Genomic DNA, 26755 nt, shown 5'->3' with positions numbered 1-26755 from the left:
TGAAGCTGCATTCTATTCCAGACAGAAATTTGTTCCCTTCATCAACTCTCAGGGTGAATTTTAAACAAAAGGGATACCTTCATGGGGAAGAAAGGGAACAATCTCAGAAAGGTCTAAGTTTGATTGACTTTGAAAAGAAAAGTATTTAAGGGCAGTTTTGTTTATATTCTGCTGTGTATCTGCTCTTCATATCTTGGCTAAATGAGCTTACATTAATAATGGGAAACTGAGAACAACAGTGGAAAATTAGGAATGGGTGAGAAGGAGTTTTTTAAAATTTAGATTTAAATAATGAAAAAGATGTCTATAAAAAGGCTCTTGGTGCTCTGACACCAAATTAAATGTTACACCATAATACCTCAATAGCATTAAAAAAGCAAACATTCAGGCAGGGAGAAATAACTCAATTTAGCTAGTCAGCCAAACAAGAAACCTCCTTTCCACACACTCCCCTCCACTCATTCTGGGAATATGTCAGCCCATTCCAAAAATCCTACCAAACAGATGGCTTTTAGCGTGTGTACAGAAGATCACCAAATACAGGCTATTTTGGACCAAGGGAAGGGGCAAATTCTAATGCCCTGGGACTTTCACAGCGAGTGCCTTGTCATCAGCCCCGTCTTTGATAAAGATTGGCTGCAGCTTGAGCACCTCTGCTGACCACAGTTGTAGCAGTATGGCACTAGGAGAGAGGTGATCCCTCAGGTGGCCTTAGGGCTTTATAGGTACTAACTGATACCATAAACTCTGCCTGGACACCAATACGTAACCAGTATAGATCCCAGAACACTGAGGTCCTATGCTCCCAGCAAGATGCTGTGATCAGTAGGTGAGCAGTTGTATTCTGCAACAGCTGCAGTCTCTGGATGGTTTTAAGGTGTGGCCTGTATGTAGAACACGTTGCAATACTCTAATCTGGAAACAACAAAGACATAGATAACATTAGCAAAGTCTGCATCCAAAAGAAAAGGGTCACTGCCACAGATGGTAAAAAGCTGGTAACTGTTGTAATATGATCATCTAACAGCAGGTGGGGCTTTGGGGTGTGTGTCTAAATTTACCCCTAAATTGTGAACCGTGGGAACTAATAGTGGGTACGCTCCCTCACAGGGACCAATGTCACCTCTGTCATCTACTCCGGCTGCTTTCTCCAACCTACCAGTATCAGCTCAGTCTTGCTTGGTGACATCCTATTAGTAGCTGACATGGCAGAATTGAACTGTTGTTATTCACATAGAATAATTACTAGGGCCCTGATTCAGGAAGGTATTTAAGCACGTGCCTAACTATAAGCACGTGAGTAGCCCTGTTGATCTTGCTACCTGCATGCTTAAAATGCCTTCCTGAACTGGGGCTGAGCAATGCCAGGTTGTCGGTATGTGAAGAATTAATATTGTTATCTGTTTTAATGTCAGTGCACAGTTTTGTTAACTACAAGCACTGCCCTCCATGTATACACAGGAGTCACAAGATTACGAGAGGTGTTGACTTCTTTTTCCTCCCACTTCTACACACCCCTTCATTTTTCCACATATACGCTTTGAGTAAAAATTCTACTGAACCTCTGTGACCATGAAAAGATACAGGGGCCACTCTGATCAATGGTGATGTCTATATACATAAGAGAAACAAGAGAAAGAAAAATAGTAATTTGTGCGTTAAGGAGAGTCTGACTTACACAGAGAAAGGAGATCTGGCATGTGCCACAGGAGTTTAGAGTAGTTTTGCACACCTGTGTTCCTGTGGGACCTGTGAATTGCATCCTTGCTCCATTTGGCTAGTAAAATCAAGCAGGGCAGTACTGGGTCAGTTGTTTGTTGAAATTCTTAAACCTCCCTGGAATGTGGTAGGGTACCAATGTGTTTCAAACCAGGATGTTCTGATGGCTTGATGAATCAGGAAGAAAGGTCTCTAGGGAACTGGTGGTAGGAGTCTTGTTCTTAATCTGACCAATAATGGTGTAAAGACTCTGTGCAATCTTATGCCCAAGGTGTGTCGGAGGTAAAGAAAGTTAGTTATTTTTCTGCACCATGGCTTGTGATCCGTGTGTGTCCTGGATGGTTAACAACCTGATTTAATGTGGGTGGTTTCCATCTACTGTCAGGGTCCAGTGTATCTTCCTGTGAAGAAGTGTCAGGTTACTTTACAGCTAAGATCATTCAGAGTCAAGGGAATTTCCTGTTTCTTTGGTAATATATTGAGTTCTCAGGATTCTTGGATCCCAGTCAGTTTGGGTTTTGGCTTTGGCTATAATATAGAGATTGAGCTGCTAGTGCTGGTTACTTCTGTAGCCTCAAGTAGCATCAGTGGGCCTCAGAGGTGCCATTTTATGTTTGCTTTGGTTTGGTTAGGAATTTGTGATCTTTGTCTCAAATGCAGACTTTGCCACTAGAATTTATACCTCTGGTACCCCTAGAATGGATTACTTTGGGTTGCCCTTGAAGTTCACTCAAACTAGAGCTGGAGCAGAATATTTTGCCCACTTCATTATGAGAGGCAGCATATACTTTCACTGGTTCTTTTACATCTGTACTGCGTTCCAGGTGGATTTCAAGGTGCTGACTTTGACCTATGCAGCCCTATAAACTGGTTTGGATCTGTCTCTGACAGATCATCTCTCTCTGCAAGAGCTGCCATGGTAGCTGAGGTCAGCTCTAGCTAAGATTCTCTACAGAGGGCCCTTGCCTCTGGAATTCACTTCCCTAGGCAGTCTGACAGATCTAGAGGTTCAGAGAAATAGTGCAAGGGCCATCTCTCAAGTTTCTAAATGAATGAGTTGGTGATAGCTTGCTTTCAGTTTTGTCCTTTGTATAAAGTGACTTCAAAGTGTGCTGTGGGTGTATGATTAGACATATTAAAACTATATTAAAAATGCAATTATACATTTTTTAAAAAGGTTGAGGCAGAGTCAGGAAATGTGAAATGAAAATTAAAATGAAGTGTTCAATTGGGGTGTTCGTGTCTGCAAAATGTGGTGCACCTAAAATATGGTAAAACCCATGCTTTAAAATGTATAGAAACCTTAACGAGTTCTCAGTGTGCCTATATCTCTAATGTTTTCAGGAAAGGAAACAGTTTTTCATTTGCTAGATAATGAATAAAAGGCCACGCAGGGTAAACATAAATATTTTTGAAAGAACCATTATATATATATAATTAAATGATTACAGTAGAACTTGTTTATTAAAATAATGTAGTGGTTTTATCACTTCATTCTTGGTATCTCAGTACCTGATATTATACTAGAACCGTTTCCATGGAAACGGAACACACTGTTCCGTTCATTTGACCTTAAGTTCAAGTCCTGCTGTTGCAGTAGAAATGCCAAGGAACACCTCAGCTCTTATTAAAAACAAAACTACCAAATATATGCTAAAATAAAAACTTAAAAATAAATAAATCCCGGGAACAGGGAAAGGGAAGATACAATATTTTCAACAAGAGGACCAAGAAATAACTGACTGTTTAGGATATTTATACTCCATGTCACATTTTGTCTCTAAAATTAATTACATTTGGATTAGGGCTGTCAAGCGATTAAAAAATTAATCGTGATTAATCATGCGATTAATTGTGCCATTAAACAATAATAGAATACCATTTATTTAAATATTTTTGGATGTTTTCTACATTTTCAAATATATTGATTTCAATTACAACACAGAATACAAAGTGTACTGTGCTCACTTTATATTTATTTTTTATTACAAATATTTGCACTATAAAAACCAAAAGAAACAATATTTTTCTATTCACCTAATACAAGTACTGTAGTGAAATCTCTTTATTATGAAAATTGAATTTACAAAAGTAGAATTATGTACAAAAAACCCTGCATTCAAAAATAGAACCATGTAAAACTTTAGAGCTTACAAGTCCACTCAGTCCTATTTTTTGTTTATCCAATTGTTCAGATAAACAAGTTTGTTTACATTTGCAGAAGATAATGGTGCCTGCTTCTTGTTCACAATGTCACCTGAAAGTGAGAACAGACATTTCCATGGCACTGTTGTAGCCAGTGTTGCGAGATATTTACATGCCAGATGCGCCAAGATACATATGTCCCTTGATGCTTCAACCACCATTCTGGAGGACATGCGTCCATGCTGATGACGGGTTCTGCTTGATAACAATCCAAAGCAGTGCGGACCAACAAATGTTCATTTTCATCATCTGAGTCAGATGCCACCAGCAGAAGGTTGATTTTCTTTTTTGGTGGTTTGGGTTCTGTAGTTTCCACATCAGAGTTTTGTTCTTTTCCGATTTCTGAACGCATGCTCCGCACTTCGTGCCTCTCAGATTTTGGAAGGCACTTCAGATTCTTAAATCTTCAGTCAAGTGCTGTAGCTATCTTAAAATTTTCACATTGATATCATCTTTGCATTTTGTGAAATTTGCAGTGAAAGTGTTCTTAAAACAAACAACATGTGCTGGGTCATCATCCGAAATTGCTATAACATGAAATATATGCAGAATGTGGGTAAAACAGAGCAGTAGACACAATTCTCCCCCAAGGAGTTCAGTCACAAATTTAATTAACGCATTATTTTTTTTAACGAGTGTCATCAGCACGGAAGTATGTCCTCTGGAATAATGGCCAAAGCATGAAGAGTCATAGGAATCTTTAGCACATCTGGCACGTAAATATCTTGTGACACCAGCTACAACAGTGCCATGTGAACGCCTGTTCTCACTTTCAGGTGACATTGTAATTCAGAAGTGGGCAGCATTATCTCCTGCAAATGTAAGCAAACTTGTTTCTCTTAGCTGTTGGTTGAACAAGAAGTAGGACTGAGTGGACTTGTAGGCTCTAAAGTTTTTTACATTGGTTTGTTTTTGAGTGCAGTTATGTAACAAAAAACCCTACATTTGTAACTTGCACTTTCATGGTAAAGAGATTGCCCTCCAGTACTTGTATGAGGTGAATTGAAAAATACAGTGCAAATATTTGTAACAAAAAATAATATAAAGTGAGCACTGTACACTTTGTAATTGAAATTGAAATATTTGAAAATGTAGAAAAACATCAGAAATATTTAATAAATTTTAACTGGTATTCTATTGCTTAACAGTGTAATTAATTTGCTTTGCTTTTCAATTTATTAAATTTTACTCTTTAAAAATTTGATCTTATTTATCTGTTTTGCCAATTTAAGAACCTGCTGTATTTATTCTTGAGAGGACCATATTGACCTGGTTAGTTCCAAATGTTGACCAGTCGTACCTGAATGATAGAGAGAGGTTGAAGAGGCAGCACCTCAATCTGGATAAGGTTTAAATTAGGTCTGGCCAGAGTAGGCTTCAGGTTGACTGACCTTTGATGGTGTCAGAGGCTTCTGAGCTGTTCTTGCTAGGCTTGCCCACTTTGAATGGGGGACATTTCAAAAAATCAGCTATTCTTGACCTACATATAAATTCTGAGTATCTAAAAAGAGAACCTGAAAAAAAGCTCTTTACAGTTTTGGATCCCCCCCAGAAATATAATAGTAGGCTTGGGTTCAGATCCAGCTATTCACATACAAACTCCACAAAATGTGGGCCATCTTTATTTTAAACTGTTTCAGTTTGGTCAGAACTTCTCTATGAAATATAAATCAATATTCCTCGTGCCTGTGAAACTGATCCCTGTTTTGATTTGCTGCAGTGGAAGACAATGTTGGAGTTCCCAGGCTGCTCTTATGTCTGTCATCTGGTGATGATAGGGAAGAAAAAAACCATCACAACAATAACTAAAACAAACAAAAAAAAGAAAAATGTTCCATTCTGCCTTAGTAGAAACATAGGAACAAACCAATCTGCCAAATGGACAGCAACATATTTTAGGAGAAGAAATAGGGATTAATAATTTTAATGTGTTTTTTTCTCTTTTTTAAATCATAGCTTTTACTATGGTTGTACATAAACCTAATTTTCTGAATATTACATTTTTACCATCTGGGATTCTGGACAATGATTGTCTGCAAGTCTGAGCCTATTTGGCTGGCGGATTGGATAGGAGAGAACACAGGCAGCACTGGCAACCGAAGTAAGTGAATGCTGATTTCACACTCTTCTGCTTTGGAATTGCTCGAAAAGTCATGATTTTGGAACCTATGCACAAACATGAGGCCCAGTCCTGAAGGAGGTACGTGCCCTCAACTTTCATTAAATTCAATGGGCTCTGAAGGTGATCATCTTAGAGCCTTACAGGAGATACTCAAGTCTGCACCTTTCAAGACAGCCCATTACTTACCCTGTATAAGGAAGAACTCAATGGGCTTGATTTTTTTCCAGAACTGGTTGTACCTAGAATTGAATTGAAATCAATGGAAGCTACAGCTCCTCAGCACCTTTGAAAATCAAGCCTGGTCTATTTTCCTTGTTCCCCAAGGCCAGATTAGTAGAGACAATAAAATTCAACGGGTGATAAAAGTTTTAAAGTTTTCTTTATTCCTTTCTAGTAGGAAAAGATGTAAAAGACCAATGAGGTTGCACCAAAAGGCTTGTAAAGATCTCAAAATAAAAAAAGGAATCACACATAACATTTGAAAGAGGAGATATTACCAGAATACAGGGGAAGAAGTACAATAGAACTTCAGAGCTGCAAACACCTCAGGATTGGAGGTTGTTCATAACACTGAACAAAATGTTATGGTTGTTCTTTCAAAAGTTTACAACTGAATATTGACTTAATACAGCTTTGAAACTTTACTATGCAGAAGAAAAGTGCTGCTTTCCCTTTATTTTTTCAGTAGTTTGTTTCACACAGTACTGTACTGTATTTGCTTTTTTTTTTCTTTTTTGGTCTCTGCTGCTGCTTGATTGTGTACTTCCAGTTGCAAACGAAATGTATGGTTGACTGGTCAGTTCATAACTCTGGTGTTCGTAACTCTGAGGTTCTACTGTAGAACATATAGGAACGAACTCAGAAATGGCAAAACAAAGAAAAGTACTGTTAGTAGAGGATGTAAAAAGGAACATGATAAAGTTTTATGAGTACATAAGAAACAAGAGGATGAAAAAGAAAAGTGCAGATCTGCTGCTTACCAGGCAAGGAGAGCAAATAATGGTTGACGAGGAGAATGATGAAATGCTTAGTAGCCACCAAGCTTCAGTATTTATTAAAAAGAGATAATAGTTATAGCTTGCTTAATGGAATAGTGAGAAAACGGAGAGACCAGAAGGCAGGAAGTAACAAGCCAAAGAATACCTAGAAAACCAGGAAGTATTCAGAGCAGCAGGGTCTGAAGATGTTCACATCACTAATAAAGGAACAAACAATAGTACTGGAAATGTTGGTATCTATCTTTGAGACTAACTGGAGGATAATTAATATTGCACGGTACTGGAGAAGTGAGTAACTACCATTTATTTTAAGATGCGGGGAAGTGTGGAAGAAAGGTCAGAATTACACACCAATAAATTTAGCTTCAATATCCGGTAAATGGATTTGTAATCAACAAGAGGATATATAAATATGGTGCTGAATAAATTACAAAGATAGGAAAATATGGTGGTGGATTCATCAAAACAAAGATAATCCTTTCATTAGAAAGACATTGAGAAATAGATATGCCAAACCTTGAAAATGAAATATAAATTATTAAATTCCAAGAAGATGTAAGATTATCTTACTCTCTCAAGATCACACAGAAAAACTGTGGGGGAAGCCAGAACGAGAGCCCAGTCTTGTCAGTTGTATGCCTTAATCACAACCTCATGCTTTCTTCCCTTTAATTCTGAACCCTAATGCATTATCAAGTCTGATAAATTTGGCATGTACAAATGAGATTGCTTCAGAGCTTTATAACCCCCCAGTGTTCTAAACTGTGTTCAGTTTGAAGTGATCTAAAAATCAAATGAAAGTTTTTCTAACTTCCCTAATTTTAAAATGATGTACTGATTTTTTTTCAAACTTATAGATCTCATTCAGACTTGAAAATCAACCCAAATCTGAATACTGTATGTACTGTAGAGAAAGTTACTGTGAGGTTATATAAGAAACTCCAGATCATTAATGATATAAAGAGAAATAATGTTTTAAGGTACAAAGTGGCAGAGTTAAGATTGTGTGTACAACCTTAATATTGCGTTTCCCAACTTCTGAATGCTCAGTTCATCAACCTTAATGTTTATGTATAGTATGCATATACGTCTCTATACATGAGTAATGTGAAATCAGAAAACAAATTAAACTACAGAATGAATGAATAATTAAATCAATTCTACCATAACATAAGAGCATGAGCTAGATGAGCTCTCTAGGTCTTTTCAAATGATTTTAAGACTTTTCCCAGTGCTGTTAAAACTGATTTCCTTATCCTTGTGCTTTATTTTTCAGTCTAGTTCCACTATTAGAAGGCCATCAAAAGCTTAAAGGAATATTTCCTACAAGTAATTAGTTTATTATGGTTCCATAAAAATGAAATAACATGGACAACCCCCAAAAATATTACTCCTTCAAAAGTATAACTTAAAATCAAAATTAGATTGCAAATACTGTTGCAATATCAGTAATTTTCAAATGTTTTCTTTAGAAATGTGAATATTATAAAGGAGCCAATTGTTTGTCTTTTTCTGAACAAAAATTATGCAGTGGAATTTGGAGACATCTGAAAATAGGTGAGCAAAATGGACACAAGGAAGTATACTCTGAACCAATTTACTAGCTTAAATGAATTTGCCTTGCTGCAGTACCCTCAGCAAAACCAGTAAACTCCAGTGAAGAATTCAGTCCCCTTTGCTACAGGTATCATGGAAAAGCAACTCTGTTAAGCAGGGGCAAAGTACAACACTCTAGGTCTACCAACTCTGCCAATTCAAAAACAGTTTTCACCACATTGAAAATGTTCTCTCTTCCAGATGCTTAAATTTAGAACATTTACAATGGCAATTATAAAATCACAATTGGACTAATTTATTCATTAATGACCCCATCACAGGCTAAATTTTATTTTAAGGGTGGTCTTCTAAAAATGTATAATAAGCAGAGTTTTTTTTAGGAAGATATAGTAAAGCCTAATGACAACAGTTTCTCCTTTCATAGAATCATAGAATATCAGGGTTGGAAGGGACCTCAGGAGGGCATCTAGTCCAACCCCCTGCTCAAAGCAGGACCAATCCCCAACTAAATCATCCCAGCCAGGGCTTTGTCAAGCCTGACCTTGAAAACCTCTAAGGAAGGAGATTCCACCACCTCCCTAGGTAACCCATTCCAGTACTTCACCATGCTCCTAGTGAAAAAGTTTTTCCTAATATCCAACCTAAACCTCCCCCACTGCAACTTGAGACCATTACTCCTAGTTCTGTCATCTGGTACCACTGAGAACAGTCTAGATCCATCCTCTTTGGAACCCCCTTTCAGGTAGTTGAAAGCAGCTATCAAATCCCCCCTCATTCTTCTCTTCCGCAGACTAAACGATCCCAGTTCCCTCAGCCTCTCCTCATAAATCATGTGTTCCAGCCCCCTAATCATTTTTGTTGCCCTCCACTGGACTCTTTCCAATTTTTCCACATCCTTCTTGTAGTGTGGGGCCCAAAACTGGACTCAGTACTCCAGATGAGGCCTCACCAATGTTGAATAGAGGGGAATGATCACATCCCTCGATCTGCTGGCAGTGCCCCTACTTATACAGCCCAAAATGCCGTAAGTCTTCTTGGCAACAAGGGCCCACTGTTGACTCATATCCAGCTTCTCATCCACTGTAACCCCTAGGTCCTTTTCTGCAGAACTGCTGCCGAGCCATTCGGTCCCTAGTCTGTAGCAATGCATGGGATTCTTCCATCCTAAGTGCAGGACTCTGCAATTGTCCTTGTGGAATCTCATCAGATTTCTTTTGGCCCAATCCTCTAATTTGTCTAGGGCCTCTGTATCCTATCTTTACCCTCCAGTGTATCTACCACTCCTCCCAGTTTGGTGTCATCTGCAAACTTGCTGAGGGTGCAATCCATGCCATCCTCCAGATCATTAATGAAGATATTGAACAAAACTGGTCCCAGGACCGGCCCTTGGGGCACTCCGCTTGATACCAGCTGCCAACTAGACATGGAGCCATTGATCACTATCCGCTGAGCCCGACGATCTATCCAGCTTTCTATCCACCTTATAGTCCATTCATCCAGGCCATACTTCTCTAACTTGCTGGCAAGAACACTGTGGGAGACCGTATCAAAAGCTTTGCTAAAGTCAAGGAATAGCACATCCACTGCTTTCCCTTCATCCACAGAGCCAGTTATCTCATCATAGAAGGCAATTAAGTTAGTCAGGCATGACTTACTCTTGGTGAATCCATGCTGACTGTTCCTGATCACTTTTCTCTCCTCTAAGTGCTTCAGAATTGATTCCTTGAGGACCTGCTCCATGATTTTTCCAGGGATTGAGGTGAGGCTGAGTGGCCTGTAGTTCCTTGGATCCTTCTCTTTCCCTTTTCTAAAGATGGGCACTACATTAGCCTTTTTCCAGTCTTCCGGGATCTCCCCCGATCACCATGAGTTTTCAAAGATAATGGCCAATGGCTCTGCAATCACATCCGCCAACTCCTTTAGCACCCTCAGATACAGTGCATCCGGTCCCATGGACTTGTGTTCATCCGGCTTTACTAAATAGTCCCGAACCACTTCTTTCTCCACAGAGGGCTGGTCACCTCCTCCCCATGCTGTGCTGCCCAGTGCAGTAGTCTGGGAGCTGACCTTGTTCGTGAAGACAGAGGCAAAAAAAGCATTGGGTACATTAATTTTTTCCACATCGTCTGTCACTAGGTTGCCTCCCTCATTCAGTAAGGGGCCCACAGTTTCCTTGGCTTTCTTCTTGTTGCTAACATATCTTCTTGTTACTTTTAATATTTCTTGCTAGCTGCAACTCCAAGTGTGATTTGGCCTTCCTGATTTCACTCCTGCATGCCTGAGCAATATTTTTGTACACCTCCCTGGTCATTTGTCCAATCTTCCACTTCTTGTAAGCTTCTTTTTTGTGTTTAAGATCAGCAAGGATTTCACTGTTAAGCCAAGCTCGTCGCCTGCCATATTTACTATTCTTTCTACACATTGGGATGGTTTGTTCCTGCAACCACAATAAGGATTCTTTAAAATACAGCCAGGTCTCCTGGATTCCTTTTCCCCTCCTGTTATTCTCCCAGGAGATCCTGCCCATCAGTTCCCTGAGGGAGTCAAAATCTGCTTTTCTGAAGTCCAGGGTCCGTATTTTGCTGCTTTCCTTTCTTCCTTGTGTCAGGATCCTGAACTTGACCATCTCATGTTCTCATGTTCCAGAATGTCAAATATATATTCTACCTTGTAGTAAAAAGCTCATAATGGATTTAAAATGTTCATTTGAAAGGTTGTCATTTGCTAGTAATCTGGAGATAAATCCTTCTCCCTTTTTAAAGTTTTGGATTGTCGTTAATGACCTTTTTCGTTCTGTGCCCAGGGAAAAGATATTAACTTTAGAAACAGGCAAGGAAGTTATACCTGACCCTGAACAAAAGGTAAAGCTATTTAACAATTATGTGGCAAGATCAACGGATGAGCATTTGGTTAATCTAGATAAAGCAGAATCTATTTTACCATATAACTTAATGGTATTTGGTTACTGTGACTGGCCTATTCAAAGTGAGGGTTTTTCCCTGTCTTAATTTTTTTAAGACTGGATTTCTAGACCAGAGAGAGAAGGATCAAAAAAGGAGCTGGTCAAAGGGCTGTTTCTTTGCCAGCCCTGGTTACAGTTTCCTTAGGGTAGTCTGGGATAGCCACAGTACCCTGGGATTGCCAGAGCACACTATCACTCCAACCATACCCCCTCTCACCCTGAAACACTGCTACACTGGGGGCTGCTGGGGCAGGTGGCATAGCAAGCTTCTATATTAACAGTGTGCCAGCTGAGGAAAATACTTACTTCTGAGTAATGAATTCAAGGAAATTGCAATGCAGTCATGTCCCATGAACTGAAAGAGGTTATCTTTGTCAAATAATTTTCTAAAATTATTTGTTCCACTTTAATACAGTTTATATAATAGCTTGCTATTTCTGTGTATCTCTCCAACTGCAAGGTATATGTGTAGCATTGTCCTTTACTGGGTTGGACCTGCTCAGGTATGGTTTTGCTGGTTGCAGTCTGAAGGATGTATATACTAGAGCTGTGCAAAATGTTCACCAAAAAACTAACATTGTTTCAAGTTTCAACATGAACTTGAAATTCAGGCTATGATCATTGAAAGACTTGCAACAGGTTGTAATCTTCTTAAGCTGAACTGGAATCTTCTAAACATGGCCCACCTTAAGGGAGATGCCTCAGAATCATGTAAAATTCAGTTTTGTCTGGATTTACTGTGCAAACAGGATAAACTTGTGGTTTTAACCCAGCTTTGTTTTTTAGATTTTGAGTTTTTAAGACTTTGGCATTGTGAATCCAAGTAGAACTCTGAAGTGAAATCTGGAATTTAGACACAGCTCTAATATTAGATCTGCTACTGTAGTACAAGTGTGAATTATTTATTGCGATGTCCCTTTTAAAACTTCTCATATTAATTTTCACTTATCATGAAATATAAATTATTCACAGAACTCAGGCCCTATGTCAGTCTGAATAAGCTGTATGTACTAGATCTCCATTACTGACCATTTTGTTAAGGCTATCAAAATAATTTAAACATGTTAAAGAGCCATAACTTACATTTACAAAAGCCATGATGATTTTTCCCTAGTCCACTCTCACTAGTTGTTTTATTACTTTGCTAGCTGTGACCCTACTGCATTAAGGTGTAATCAAATAACGTACCAGCTGTAGGCATTCTTCATGTTATGCAATAGTTATACATTACAATGTTAGGCTGATTTTGTTGTAATTTTTTTTTTATAAAAACATTTGGGACTGAAATCATCAGCGTTCCTCAGTAAAAAAAATAAAATGCTTAGACTTGTCAATGATTGCTGTTTCTGCCATGTGGAGGAAAGATAGTTTTGTGGTTAGGGCATTTGGCTGTACCTTAATAGATGTGGGTTCAAATTCTGGCTCTGTCACAGATATCCTGTGTGACCTTGGGGGTTGCTTATCTCTCTGGCTGTGCCTAAATAGGGGTGTTTGTCATGAGACTGCTAGCAGATTGTAAAGTCCTAGCATAGGTGGGGTGAGTTAGAGTTTTACCTCAGTGTAGCTGGTTGAGGTGAAGACTCAGGTGAAGCCTAAACATGGCCCCTGTGTCTCAGTTCTTCTCCCCTACCCTTGCTCTGTCTTGTCTCTTTAGAGTGTAAACTATTTAGGGTAGCATCTATCTCTTACTGTGTGTGAGACCAGCTGTTTCATGGCTGGTCACTTTAGGTCAGTGGGCTGTGTGCCAAAGTCTTCCAACCCCTGCTCTAGGTATTGTGGCAGCTGGTGCCCAAAATTAGTGGGGCTGGAGCTGGCAATTATATACCACAGAGTTATAGGCCTTTGATATCGTGAAAGTGCTTAAAACCAGTGATACAGTGTGTCATAAATATAAAGGGAAGGGTAACCACCTTTCTGTATACAGAACTATAAAATCTCTCCTGGCCAGAGGCAAAACCCTTTCACCTGTAAAGGGTTAAGAAGCTAAGATAACCACGCTGGCACCTGACCAAAATGACCAATGAGGAGACAAGATACTTTCAAAGCTGGAGGGGGTGGGGGAACAAAGGGTCTGTCTGTCTGTGTGACGCTTTTGCTGGGAACAGAACAGGAATGAAGTATTAGAACTTGTTAGTAAGTAATCTAGCTAGAAATGCGTTAGCTTTCCTTTTGTTTAAATGGCTGGTAAATGAGCTGTGCTGAATGGAATGTATATTCCTGTTTTTGTGTCTTTTTGTAATTTAAGGTTTTGCCTAGAGGGATTCTCTATGTTTTGAATCTGATTACCCTGTAAGGTATTTACCATCCTGATTTTTACAGAGGTGATTCTTTTACATTTTCTTTAATTAAAATTCTTCTTTTAAGATCCTGATTGCTTTTTCATTGTTCTTAAGATCCAAGGGTTTGGGTCTGTGTTCACCTATACAAATTGGTGAGGATTTTTTATCAAGCCTTCCCCTGGAAAGGGGGTGAAGGGCTTGGGGGGATATTTTGGGGGGAAGACGTCTCCAAGTGGGCTCTTTCCCTGTTCTTTGTTTAACACGCTTGGTGGTGACAGCCTAGGGTTCAAAGACAAGGCAAAGTTTGTACCTTGGGGAAGTTTTTAACCTAAGCTGGTGGTAATAAGCTTAGCGGGTCTTTCATGCAGGTCCTCACATCTGTACCCTAGAGTTCAGAGTGGGGAAGGAACCTTGACACAGTGCAACATTAAAAAGCAAACATGTGCTTTATTTCATTTCAACAATATTAGGTAGTGCCTCAGAGGTCCCAGTCAGGATTCTCTCCCCACTATTAAAATCATAGTAACCTCCCTACTCCCACACAAATAAAGCATTTCAGACCCCTTAAATAAAACAATTTTTGATTCTCCTACACACTCAGTGAATTCACTTTGGATGTCCTATTCCCCCCTCCCCAATTTTTTGCTCCCCTCAGTTTGCCAAGTGTCACACACATTGTGTGATTCTCATTTCTCCAGTCTCCCACCCCCCAGCTCAGCCTGCGTGTCCCTCATTCAGTTCATATCAACTGCAGTTGATGTTCCTGGCTGTTAGGGGGCTGCTTTGGTACCTGGTGAGGCAACCAGGTGGCTTTTCTAATACTTTTTACTTACCCATTTGGGTCCCAGCCTGCATGGAACAGGAAAGAGGCCTCACAGGCATAGGAGGTGAGGGCTAGTGGGAGGGACATGGGAGGTGTTAAGGGGACTAGAGCTATGGGATAAGGAGTTGTTGTGCGATAGTCACAAGCTACTAGAGGAACCGGCAACGGTGTTGCTCAAAGGCTTTCCCTTGTCCAGTACTCCCTCAGCAGGCTGCAGAGTCCCAACCCTCCACCAAGCTTTAGCGCTCCCACGATTTATCATACCAGGCTGCAAAGTCCCTTCTTCCTACTGGTCCCTCTTGCTACCTCTACTCTTCAAATGGAAACGATGATGCTGTCTCCTCTGGAGCTCTGCAAGGAAGTTGCTCAGGCTTTAGGAGCGTAATCTTCTTTAGTCCCAAAAGGGATTGAGACAGCAGTCTGGGAACATGTCCTCAACTCAGCATTGTTCCATTGTTTCAGTGACAGGGAAGCAGCTCTTTTATGGTATATCTACACTGCAAATAAAAGGTGTTATGGTAGCATGGCTAGGCATACTTGCATTAGCTTTAATTTAGCGAGCAGGGGTAATAGCAATGTAGAAATGGTTGCTTGGACTTCAGCATGGATTTACAACCAGAATATGAACCTAAGGTCCCTGGGAGTACATCTACACTGCAGCTGGAGAAGTGTGATTCCCAATGCGGGTAGACACTAATGCTAGGTCAGCTTGAATTAGTGCACTAAAAACAACAGTGTGGATTTTGTGGAACTGGCAGTGGCTCAGGCTAGCCACTTGAGTTTGGTCCGAGGGGGTTGGGTGGGCTCAGACTTGGGAAGCTAGCCTGAGCCACCCCAAGTGCTGCAATGTCCACCCTGCTATTTTAAGTGCTCTAGCTCAAGTTAAAAATTTAAAAAAAAATGTAACATATGGAAAAAAGGGGAAGTTGATAGAAATGAATATAAGCTAGGAATTGTAGAAAATTTGATAATGGAAGCAAAGGGAAATTAAGAAGAAATCTATGGCCAGCAGAGCTAAGGACAATAAGAAGGAGTTTTAAAAGTATATTAGGAACAAAAAGATTCCTAATAATAGTACTGGAACAATACTAGATGGAAATGGTAGAATTATCAATAATAAGGCAGAAGTGTTCAATAAATACTTCTGTCCTGTATTCGGAATAGAAACAGGTGATGTTGTCATATCATACAAGAGCATACTTTCCATTCCATGTATCTCAGAAGGATGTTAATGTGGCCAGATGTGGGGGCCCCCCCCCGACATTTGCTCTTTCGAGTGCAGTCTGCACAGTTTCCTGTTATGCCATTACAAAACCACAAGCAGCGGAAAGTCCCCAGTAATGTTAGATGCTTGCTTAAAGCTGCATTGCTCTATATAATCAATTGTATTCATACTTACAAATATGTAATCAATTAATGTAAGGAATATGTGAGATAATGTGAGTAACAGCCAATGGCAAAACAAAGAGGCAAATATCACCTTTTATGGAACCATGGTATTATCTTGGTGAAGGTACAAATCTTGAGATGGGTGGCCAGGTCAGCGGTACCAACAAGGAAATGTAACAGCACATTAAACTGGGGACTAGACCGGATACAGTAGAGATACAGATAAAAGATCTGAAGGGACTTCGGGGACTGTTGTTGCCTCACGGCCGATCTCCGTGACCTGACCAGCCTCAGCCACCTGCAAAATCAAAATCAATCTACACCCACACCTGCAGCTGGCCAGCATGAATGTGATGTGTGTGTAAGTATAGCTCAACTCACGCCAATAAACAAACTTCAGTGCTGCTCAGGTTCACCCTTGGTCTGGGCTCATTCCTTGGCTAGTCCCAAGGACAGGTAACAGTTAATAGCAGCTGCTAATGTTAGACATTTCGAGATCAGCAGGTCTGGATAACTTTCATCCAAGAGTTTTAAAAGAACTGGCTGAGAAGCTCTTTGGACAATTCCTATTGATTTTCCAGAAGTCTTATAACACTGGGGAGGTTCCAGAAGACTGGAAGAAAGCTAATATGCCAGTATTGAAAAAGGGTCTAGGCCTGTCAGTCAGACATCAATCGCAGCGAAGATAATTGCACACCTGATATGGGACTCGATTAATAAAGAATTAAAGGAGGGTAATATATTTAATGCCAATCATCAAGAGTTTATGGAAAATAGATTGTGTCAAACTAATGTGATTTTTTTTAATGAGATTACAAGATTGGATGAAGAGGTAACAGTGTTGTTGTAATATACTTAAACTTACGTAAGTCAGTTGACTTGGTACTGCATGACATTTTGATTAAAAAACTAGAACAATATAAAATTAACACTGCACACATTTAATGGGTTAAAAGCTGGCTAACTGATCTCAAAATGTAATTCTAAATGGAAAATCATCATCAAGAGGGTATGTTTTTAGTGGGGTTCCTCAAGGATTGGTTCTTGGTCTTATGTTGTTTAACGTTTGTATTAATGACTTGGAAGAATACATAAAATCATCACTGATAAAGTGTGCCGATGACATGCAAAATGGTGGAGTAGTAAATAAAGAAGAGGACAGGTCACTGATACAGAGCAATCTGGAATGCTTGGTAAACTGTGTGCAAGCTATATATGTTTTAATAGCATTGAATGTAAATATATACACCTAGGAACAGAGAATGTTGGCCATTCTTACAGCTTGGAGAACTCTATCCTGTGAAGCAGTGACTCTGGAAAAAGGTTTGGGAGTCACAGTGGATAATCAGCTGAACAGGAGCTCCCGATGTCACGATATGTCCAAAAGGGCTAATCAGATCCAGGATGCATAAACAAGATAACCTTTCTACCCCTACTCAATATATTTTACTTCTGTATTTGGCACTGGTGCAATTGATACTAGTTCGAGTGTCCACAATTCAAAAAAGATGTTGATAAATTGGAGAAGGTTCAGAGAAAAGCAGCAAGAATGATTAAATTGTTAGAAAACATACATGATAGTGATAGACTCAAAGAGCTCAATGTATTTAGCTTAACAAACAGAACGCTAAGGGGTGACTTGATTATAGTCTATAAGTATCTCTGTGGGGAACACGTATTTCATAATGGGCTCGTCAATCTATCAGACAAAGGTATAATACAATCCAAGGGCTGGAATTTGAAGCTAGACAAATTTAGACTGGAACTGTGATGTAAATTTTTAACAACGAAGATTATTAACCATTGGAGCAATTTATCAAGGTTCTTGGTGGATTTTTTTATCACTGACAATTTTTAAAACAAGATTGGACGCTTTTTCTAAAAGATATGCTCTAGAAATTATTTTGGATAAGTTCTATGACCTATACAGGAGGCCAGACTAGATGATCACAATGGTCCTTTCTGACCCTGAACCTGTGAATTTACTTGGGCTCAGAATCACACCTCCCAGATGGAGCATAAACATACCTCGGAGGGCTTGTCCTATGGTTGCTAGCCAGTGCTGAAAACTGCCACCACACTATTGTGGTCTGCTATTGTTACCTATGCTAGCTAGATTAAAGCTAACATGGGTATACCTATCCATGCTGCAATTATACCATTCACTTGCAATATAGGCATAACCTAAGGCTATGTCTGCACTACGAGCTAGGGGTGTGATTCCCCTGCTCAAATACACATAGTCGCATTAGTGCTCATCCAGCTAGCACATGCAAAAATAGCAGTGTAGCCCTGGTAGCAGCATCAGGTGAGGCACAACTGAGCTGAGTACATACCCAACAGTTTCAGGCAGGTTTGTACTTGGCATGGCTCAGTTGTGCCTTTGCTGCCGTAATCAGTGCTACCCTGGTTACATTGCTATTTACACTTGCACTAGCTGGATTAGAGCTCGTGTGACTGTGTTCGTGAGCAGGGGAATCACACCTCAGCTCGTAATATAGATGTAGCAGTAATGGCTCAAAATTACCTGCCCCTTCCTTCCAAGACTGCATGCCATGTTGCTGCAGTTGCAGTTGTAGAGCTAGATACTACCAGTTCCTCCCTCCTTGGACTGCACTCAAGGTCTCAAGACAGTATCTGCCCGAACAGCCCATCCCCCACAGACTGCACTGAGAGAGAAGGTATCTTGTAGGAAGTCTTTCTTTTCTTTCAAAAAATAAGAGGGGATTTAATTAGTGAGGCTTATCCCCATTAGTCCCTGATTACCAGTCACTGCTGCACTGGTGTTATAAAATAATAAATAATGGGATAATATTGTAAATATGGTACCTCAGCTGGCATGTGGTATATCAGACAGCAGTTACTATATATTTCTTAATAGCTACAAGTATGAAAATATTGTTTGTGATGTATTTGAAACATGTTTTATTAGTGGTTTGTGATGGAGTGTTCACCCCACATGACCCCTGAAGGAGTTAAAGTGTCTCAGAAGAGGCTATTTAACAGGATGGGCTGCCCCTGGAAGTGGGGGAGGCTGCCTATACAGCCCTAATTGACCCTAAAGCCCAGCTGGGCTGGTATAAAGCCAGAGAGAGGAGAGCAGAGCAGAAAGAGGGTGCTGTGGGGGAGATAGTCATTAGTCACTCTCAGGGTTAAGCGAAAGGAGTAGGAAGAAGTCTAGGGAAAATAGCAGTACGGCTGAGGTCTCATGGACCATAGCTTTTGATTGTAGGGTCCTTAGACTGGAACCCAGTGTAGAGGGTGGTCCTGGGTTCCCTTACCAGCCACTGGGGGAGTGGCATGGGGATGGTAGTGGCCTTTGAAGACTGCCTGAGGCGTTTTGGTTAGAGAGACTTTGATACCATGAAAGGGGGGAAACTGTAGTGACCTGGCTGGAGGACCAAGCCACAGAAAGGAAGTGCTGCAGTTTGTGGCATGGGTGAGAGGCCACTGAGTGAGAGATTGGGACAAGGGCTTGGCTGGGAACCCATCAGAGGAGCTGTTAAACCAGTGGTGAGCCAGATGAGCCCCAAGGAGGCGCCACAGCAGTGAGTGGAGCACCTTGTGACACAACTGTATTACAGTTTTGTTAGAATGGAGGATTGAGGAGCCTCTTAAATTCTAATTTAGTGAGACCAGCATAAGTTGTGCTGGGAACTTTAGTAGAGCTGTTATAGTCAGTGGCAGCTGTCAGCTTCACAAATTTGGAAACTTTCTTGATTGAATACAAAATTTGAAAGCTTTCTACATTCTGTGCACAGCTCAAAATATTAACTCTGCTCCTAGAAAAGTATAGATAAGGATGGTGAAGTTGCCAGCTGTCATTTTATCCTTATTTGTTTTTTGTTTTTTTTTAAGTTATCCTATTGTCATCACGTGAGCTTAGTGGTGGGTGAAATGGTGGCTCATTTTTAGCTGCTGATTGGTGTCAGAGCTGCCTCTGGAGTTTTAAAATAGTCTTTTCAGTGCTGACGGAAAGATTTTACCTATCAAAACAGTCTGACATCCATTTAAACATGGCTTGCATTTTCTGTCATGTCACATCTATGAGAACAAGTCCCAAGTTACTGTACCACAATTAAAGACATGGACTTTGAAATGTGGCCATTAAATTGCCCTTATGAGAGCCAACATGGGCATTACCTAACCTCATATTTTGACTTTAAGAACTAGAGGGAAAATGGTTTATAATTAGCAATCACATTTGTATTTTCTGTGTCTCAAAATGCCTGCTGGAGAGACTTTAATAATAAAACTTGACATTTCTGGGGGCCTAGTATAACAACATATTGTTAAAAAATTGTATACCAGGGAAAAGTTGGTGTCTGGAGAAGTCTTACAGGTGAAATCTAACACTTGACTTGGGCCACAGCATTAAGTTTCAGTCAGCCTCTTTGCACCAGTTATAGCATCGTTATACGTATGGATTCCCCTGGCCCACTCCCACTGCACCCTTTTGAGCCAGTCTGTGTAGGGTTGGCATGACGACAGTGTAAAGGGGTTGAATAGGAATTGCTTTGTGCCCCTGCAGCTATTCAGGGCTTAAGAGAGGCAGAGGACTAGTCTGGCCTTCCACACCACAGGCAAATTTCACCCCTTAGCAATGTTATCTGGAACTACCAATCTGAGTGGAAACCAGGTGGGCTTCTGACTGGGCAAATGAGGAACCTTAAAAAGAAACTGTCACGTCACTCAGTGGAAACCTATAACACACATCTTATTCTCTCTTAAAAAAAAAAAAAGAAGGACTTAATGAAATATATAAAATAAAGTGCACCATGGCATAAGTGTAACCAACATAATGGGTTCCTATATAATTTTATATCTGAAACACTATCTCTTGGCTTTGCTAACTATAAAGCAACTCTTATAATTTTCAGTCTGGCAGTTTTTCATCAGAATCTGCTTCATATAATTGCACTTTAGGGGTCTTCAAATATTTCCTTATCTTTGCAGGCTTCCCAAGCACCAGCCTGAATGATTTATTGTACTTCTGCCCTTTCTGTGTCTCCTTAAAGGATTTTTTTATTAGGTCTCTTTCCTCAGGGATGTACTTCTCTAGAAAATGCACTGTGCCAGGCTTGTTACAATTTTAATAGTTTATCTTGTCACCTAGTCTTGTAAATGGGCCTTGGAACTTTAGGCATCTTTGAGACTTAATATTATTTAAAAAGTGCCTCCTGCCTCTTCTCTAATTAATTGCAATCAGGAAGGCTAGTTGGTGGACACATGGTGTCACAGCTCTGTGAAATGCTGCCTGATGGCTATAAACACTGCCATATGTTCTCTGTGAAATATTGCCATAATCACTGGCAACAGGAACAGCTGATATGTGATGAAGGATGGTTTCTTCTCTTCTTTCTGTTTTATTCTCAAAATCTGTGAGGAGCTAACTGATCAACTTAATATTTTCTTTCTCCTGCCTCTACCAGTAGTTGATTTGTCTGCTTTTCCAATTTACTTCACTAACTTTCAGACTTTTATATTCATGCTTCAGATTATAGCTGCCAGTGGATTGGTTTGTATATCTTGTCACTTTGCGAACACTACACTTTAATGAGGCTATGTCCTTAGTTCAAAGGAAACTTTCACCCTGAAATAGACAGATAATGTAATTATTAAAGCCAGGTTGCAGGAAAATGAGAAAGAAATGTAAAAACGAATGAACAGGAATTTTTCAGTTAGCTAGCAAAGTTCAAGTTCTCCCATGAAAATACAGGTGGCTGGACAGCTTCTTATCTTAATTGCTTGCCTGCTTTTTTTGGCTTGGGAAACAGTATAAACTTGTTTGGAGGGTGGGGAGGGAGAAATCTCAAAAGACAAGACTTTAATATTTAATCAATATTTTTAGGTCTGATCCTTGATCATCCATTGAAGTAAAGGTAAAAGTTCATAGAATCATAAAAATGTAGGGCTGGAAGGGACTCAGGAGGTCATCAAGTCCAACCCCATGTGCTGAGGCAGGACCAAGTAAACCTAAACCATCCCTGGCAGGTATTGGTCCAACTTATTTTTAAAGGACTCCAGTAATGGGGATTCCACTACCTCCCTTGGAAGCCTATTTCAGAATTTAGCTACCCTTCATAGTTAGAAAGTTTTTCCTAACTTAAATGTCCTTTGCTATAGATTAAGCCCATTACTTTTTGTCCTACCTTCAGTGAACATGAAGAACAATTGAGCACCATCCTCTGTATAGCAGCCCTTAACATATTTGAAGACTATCAGGTCCATCTCCAGTTGTCTTTTCTGAAGACTAAACCTGCCCAGTTTTTTTTTACCTTGACTCATAGATAAGGCTTTCTAAATCTTGTATCATTTTTGCTGTTCTCCTTTGCCCTCTCTCCAGTTTAGCCACATCTTTCCTAAAGTGGGGTACTCAGAATTGGACATGGTACTCCAGCTGAGGCCTCAACAGTGCGGAGTAGAGTGGGACAATTGCCTCATGGGTCTTATATACAATACTTCTGTTAATACAGCCCAGAATATTAGCCCTCTTCACCACTGATCATATTGTTGACTCATATTCAATATGCAAGCACTAACTCCGAGATCCTTTTCAGCAGTACTACCACTTGCTAGTTTGTCTCCATTTTTTAGTTGTGCATTTGATTTTCTTTCCCCCTTCCAACTGTAGCACTTTGCACATGTCTGTATTGAATTTAATCTTGTTGATGTCAGACAAATTCTCTGATTTGTGATGGTCGTTTCAAATGCTAATCCTGTTCTCCAAAGTGCTTGCAGCATCTCTTACTTTCATGTCATATGCAAATTTTATAAACATACTCTCCACTGCATTATCCAAGTAAGTAATGAAAATATTGACTAGTACAGGACGCAGGACTGACCCCTATGGGACTCCCCTAGCTATGCCCTCCCAGTTGGACAGAGAATCATTGACAGCTATCTGACATAAAAAGAAAAGGAGTACTTGTGGCACCTTAGAGACTAACCAATTTATTTGAGCATAAGCTTTCGTGAGCTACAGCTCACTTCATCGGATGCATACTGTGGAAAGTGTAGAAGATCTTTTTATACACACAAAGCATGAAAAAATACCTCCCCCAACCCCACTCTCCTGCTGGTAATAGCTTATCTAAAGTGATCACTCTCCTTACAATGTGTATGATAATCAAGTTGGGCCATTTCCAGCACAAATCCAGGTCCCCCCCTCCCCCACAAACCCACTCTCCTGTTGGTAATAGCTTATCTAAAGTGACCACTCTCCTTACAATGTGTATGATAATCAAGGTGGGCCATTTCCCAAATCCAGGGTTTAACAAGAATGTCTGGGGGGGGGGGAGGTAGGAAAAAACAAGGGGAAAGAGGTTACCTTGCATAATGACTTAGCCACTCCCAGTCTCTATTCAAGCCTAAGTTAATTGTATCCAATTTGCAAATGAATTCCAATTCAACAGTCTCTCGCTGGAGTCTGGATTTGAAGTTTTTTTGTTGTAATATTGCAACTTTCATGTCTGTAATTGCGTGACCAGAGAGATTGAAGTGTTCTCTGACTGGTTTATGAATGTTATAATTCTTGACATCTGATTTGAACTGTGCCCACATATCTATTCAGGGGACACCATCACAGGGCCTAATAACATCAGCCACACTATCAGAGGCTCGTTCACCTGCACATCCACCATGTGATATATACCATCATGTGCCAGCAATGCCCCTCTGCCATGTACATTGGTCAAACTGGACAGTCTCTACGTAAAAGAATAAATGGACACAAATCAGATGTCAAGAATTATAACAATTATAACCCTGGATTTGTGCTGGGAAATGGCCCACCTTGATTATCATACACATTGTAAGGAGAGTGGTCACTTTAGATAAGTTATTACCAACAGGAGAGTGGGTTTGTGTGGTGGGGGGGAGAAAACCTGGATTTGTGCTGGAAATGGCCCAACTTGATTATCATACACATTGTAAGGAGAGTGATCACTTTAGATAAGCTATTACCAGCAGGAGAGTGGGGTGAGGGGAGGTATTTTTTCATGCTTTGTGTGTATAAAAAGATCTTCTACACTTTCCACAGTATGCATCCGATGAAGTGAGCTGTAGCTCATGAAAGCTTATGCTCAAATAAATTGGTTAGTCTCTAAGGTGCCACAAGTACTCCTTTTCTTTTTGCGAATACAGACTAACATGGCTGCTATTCTGAAACCTATCTGACATAGACATGCGCAGGTGTGCCCTGACTGGTATATTAAATCTGTGCACTTGCATTTGGAAAGGGCGGGGCTCCTGTGTTGTCAGTGGTTGGAGAGGGTTCCCTATGCTGTCCACAGACAGGGCTCCTTCACAGTGTAAGCAGGTGGCAGTGAGTCAGCCTAGACAGCTCAGGTAACCCTGTAATGTCTCAAACTGTTCTTTGAGTACAGTCTTTCAACCAATTGTGCACACACCTTATAGTAATTTCATCTGCACCACATTTCTCTAGTTTGCTTATGAGACTGTCATATGGAACTGTGTCAAAAGCTTTTCTAAAATCAGGCTGTATCAATGCCTATTGCTTTCCCCCCATCCTCAAGGCCAGTCACTGCCCTGCACTTTAAGCAGGGAGGGGTTTGTCTGGCTTGCTGGGAGAAGAGGGCAATGCTTTCTGGCTTGGGGGAGGAAGGGAGATGTAAAACTGCTGGAAAAGCAGTCAGCATGGTGGATGACTCACCACCTAGGAATGAGGGGTTTAAAAAGGTCAACCAGGGCCTGGACCCTCCCCGCATCCCTCGGAACAGGCTGGGCAGCACCCCCACACCCTCCCTATTTAGGTCACCAATATGCCACATGTTTAGCTATATCTGCTATGGCATTACGCTAGCCGCCCCGCTGAGGGGGGCTGGGAAGGAATTTTTCCATTACCACCATATTGGCCAGGTGCAGCTGGGGGTTTTTTCCGCCTTCCTCGCAGCAGGTTCAGGTGGGCTCTGTTCATGCAAAGCATGACGGGCGGTAGGCCATATGTTGCAACTCTTTATTTAAGTGTATAGCAGATGTTCAGTGCGGGTACTCCATAAATTAAGGCATAAAGGAACAGATAAATGGCTTGGAAAAGGAATTAAGGAGAGGTAAATGAGCGAGCCAGGGGCAGTTGGGGACCCCTCTGATTGGTACAGCAGGGAGCCAACCTCCCACAACATTATAGTCCACTCTAACCTCTCCTACAAGTGGGGGCTGGTCGGTAAGGTCCCAGAAAGGGAATTGCTGGAGGGGCCTGGATGAAAAGTGGGGGAGTTGGTGGAAGCCGCCCCCGCTCCCCCCCAAAAATTGTCTGGAATTGGAGGGACCTAGCAGTGGATCTGCTGGAGGGACATAAATTTTTCACCTGCACTGTACATTTTATCTGCTGGGTTAGTCCCAGACATCTATCTAATAATAAAGTTGCAGCCTGATTAAACGCATATCTAATGTCTCCTGTCATTCTTTCGGCATAGCCAGACAATAACCCTGTCAAAGAACGAAATGAGGCTGGTTTGGCATGATTTGTTCTTGACAGTTCCATGCTGGCTATTCCTTATAAACCCTATTATACTCTAGATGCTTACAAATGGATTGTTTGTTCCAATATCTTTCCAGGTGTCGGCCTAACTTCGATTAGTCTATAATTCCCAAAGTCCTCTTTGTTTCCCTTTTAAAAGATAGGTACTATATTTGCCCTTCTGGAGACCTTTGGGATTTCACCCGTCCCCCATGAGTTCTTGACGATAATTGGTAATGGTTCTGAGATTGCTACAGCTAGTTGTTTAAGTACCCTAAACTGAATTTTATCAGCCCCTGCCGACTTGAATACACCTAACTTACATAAATATTCTTCAATCTGTTCTTTCCCTATTTTGGCTTACATTTCTTTCCCCTTATTAATATGACTGTGTTGCGTCTCTAGTCACCATTAATCTTTTTAGTGAAGGCACTGAACACCTCTGTCCTCTTGATGCCATCAGTTAGTAGCTCTCCTTCCCCACTAAGTAAGTCTTTCCTTCATCTTTCTTTAGCTCCTAATGCAGTTCAAGAACGTCTTATTGCCTTTCATATCCCTTACTAAGTATAACTCATTTTGTGCTTTAGCCTTTCTGATTTTGTGCTTAAAAGCTTGTGCTATTCTTTTGTATACTTCTAGGTATTTGTCCATGTTTCCATTTCCTGTGGGATTCTTTTTTGACTTTCAGGTCATTAAAGAGCTTTACATGGAGCCATATTGGTGTCTCACTATTCTATCTTGATTCAAAGGAAAGATAAGTCTGCAGCTGTGCCTTTAATATTGTCTCCTTTAGAAACTGCCAGCTCTCCTGAACTCTTTTATCCCTTCAATTTTTCTTTGCATGGGGCCCCACCTAACAATCAACAGTTCTCTGAGTTTGTTAAAGTCATTAAATCCAACTTGCCTGGCTGGCAAGATAGAGTCTGGAATGTCCAAGAGGACTGCTAGTGCTTTAGGAATTCACACTTGTTTCTGGGTTGATGAAATCTAATTATAGAGAACACAACCAGGTTGGGGTGTCTACCCTGTTTCTTGACAGTCTGCCCTGAGGTTGGCACTCATGGTCGTGAGCCTCTTCAGACAGTGTGACAATATCACAATTTCACCCTCCTCCCCCTTTTATCTTTACCCAGGCACTTTCAACTGGTCTGCCTCTCACCTTCTTCTGGACCAAGTGTCTTTATTTTTGATGTATATTGCAACACCTCCTCCCTCTTTTC

Source organism: Natator depressus, chromosome 8 (assembly GCF_965152275.1).
Source record: "Natator depressus isolate rNatDep1 chromosome 8, rNatDep2.hap1, whole genome shotgun sequence".
In the NCBI taxonomy this organism is placed as follows: domain Eukaryota; kingdom Metazoa; phylum Chordata; order Testudines; family Cheloniidae; genus Natator; species Natator depressus.
Note: the sequence above shows the minus strand (reverse complement) of the source record.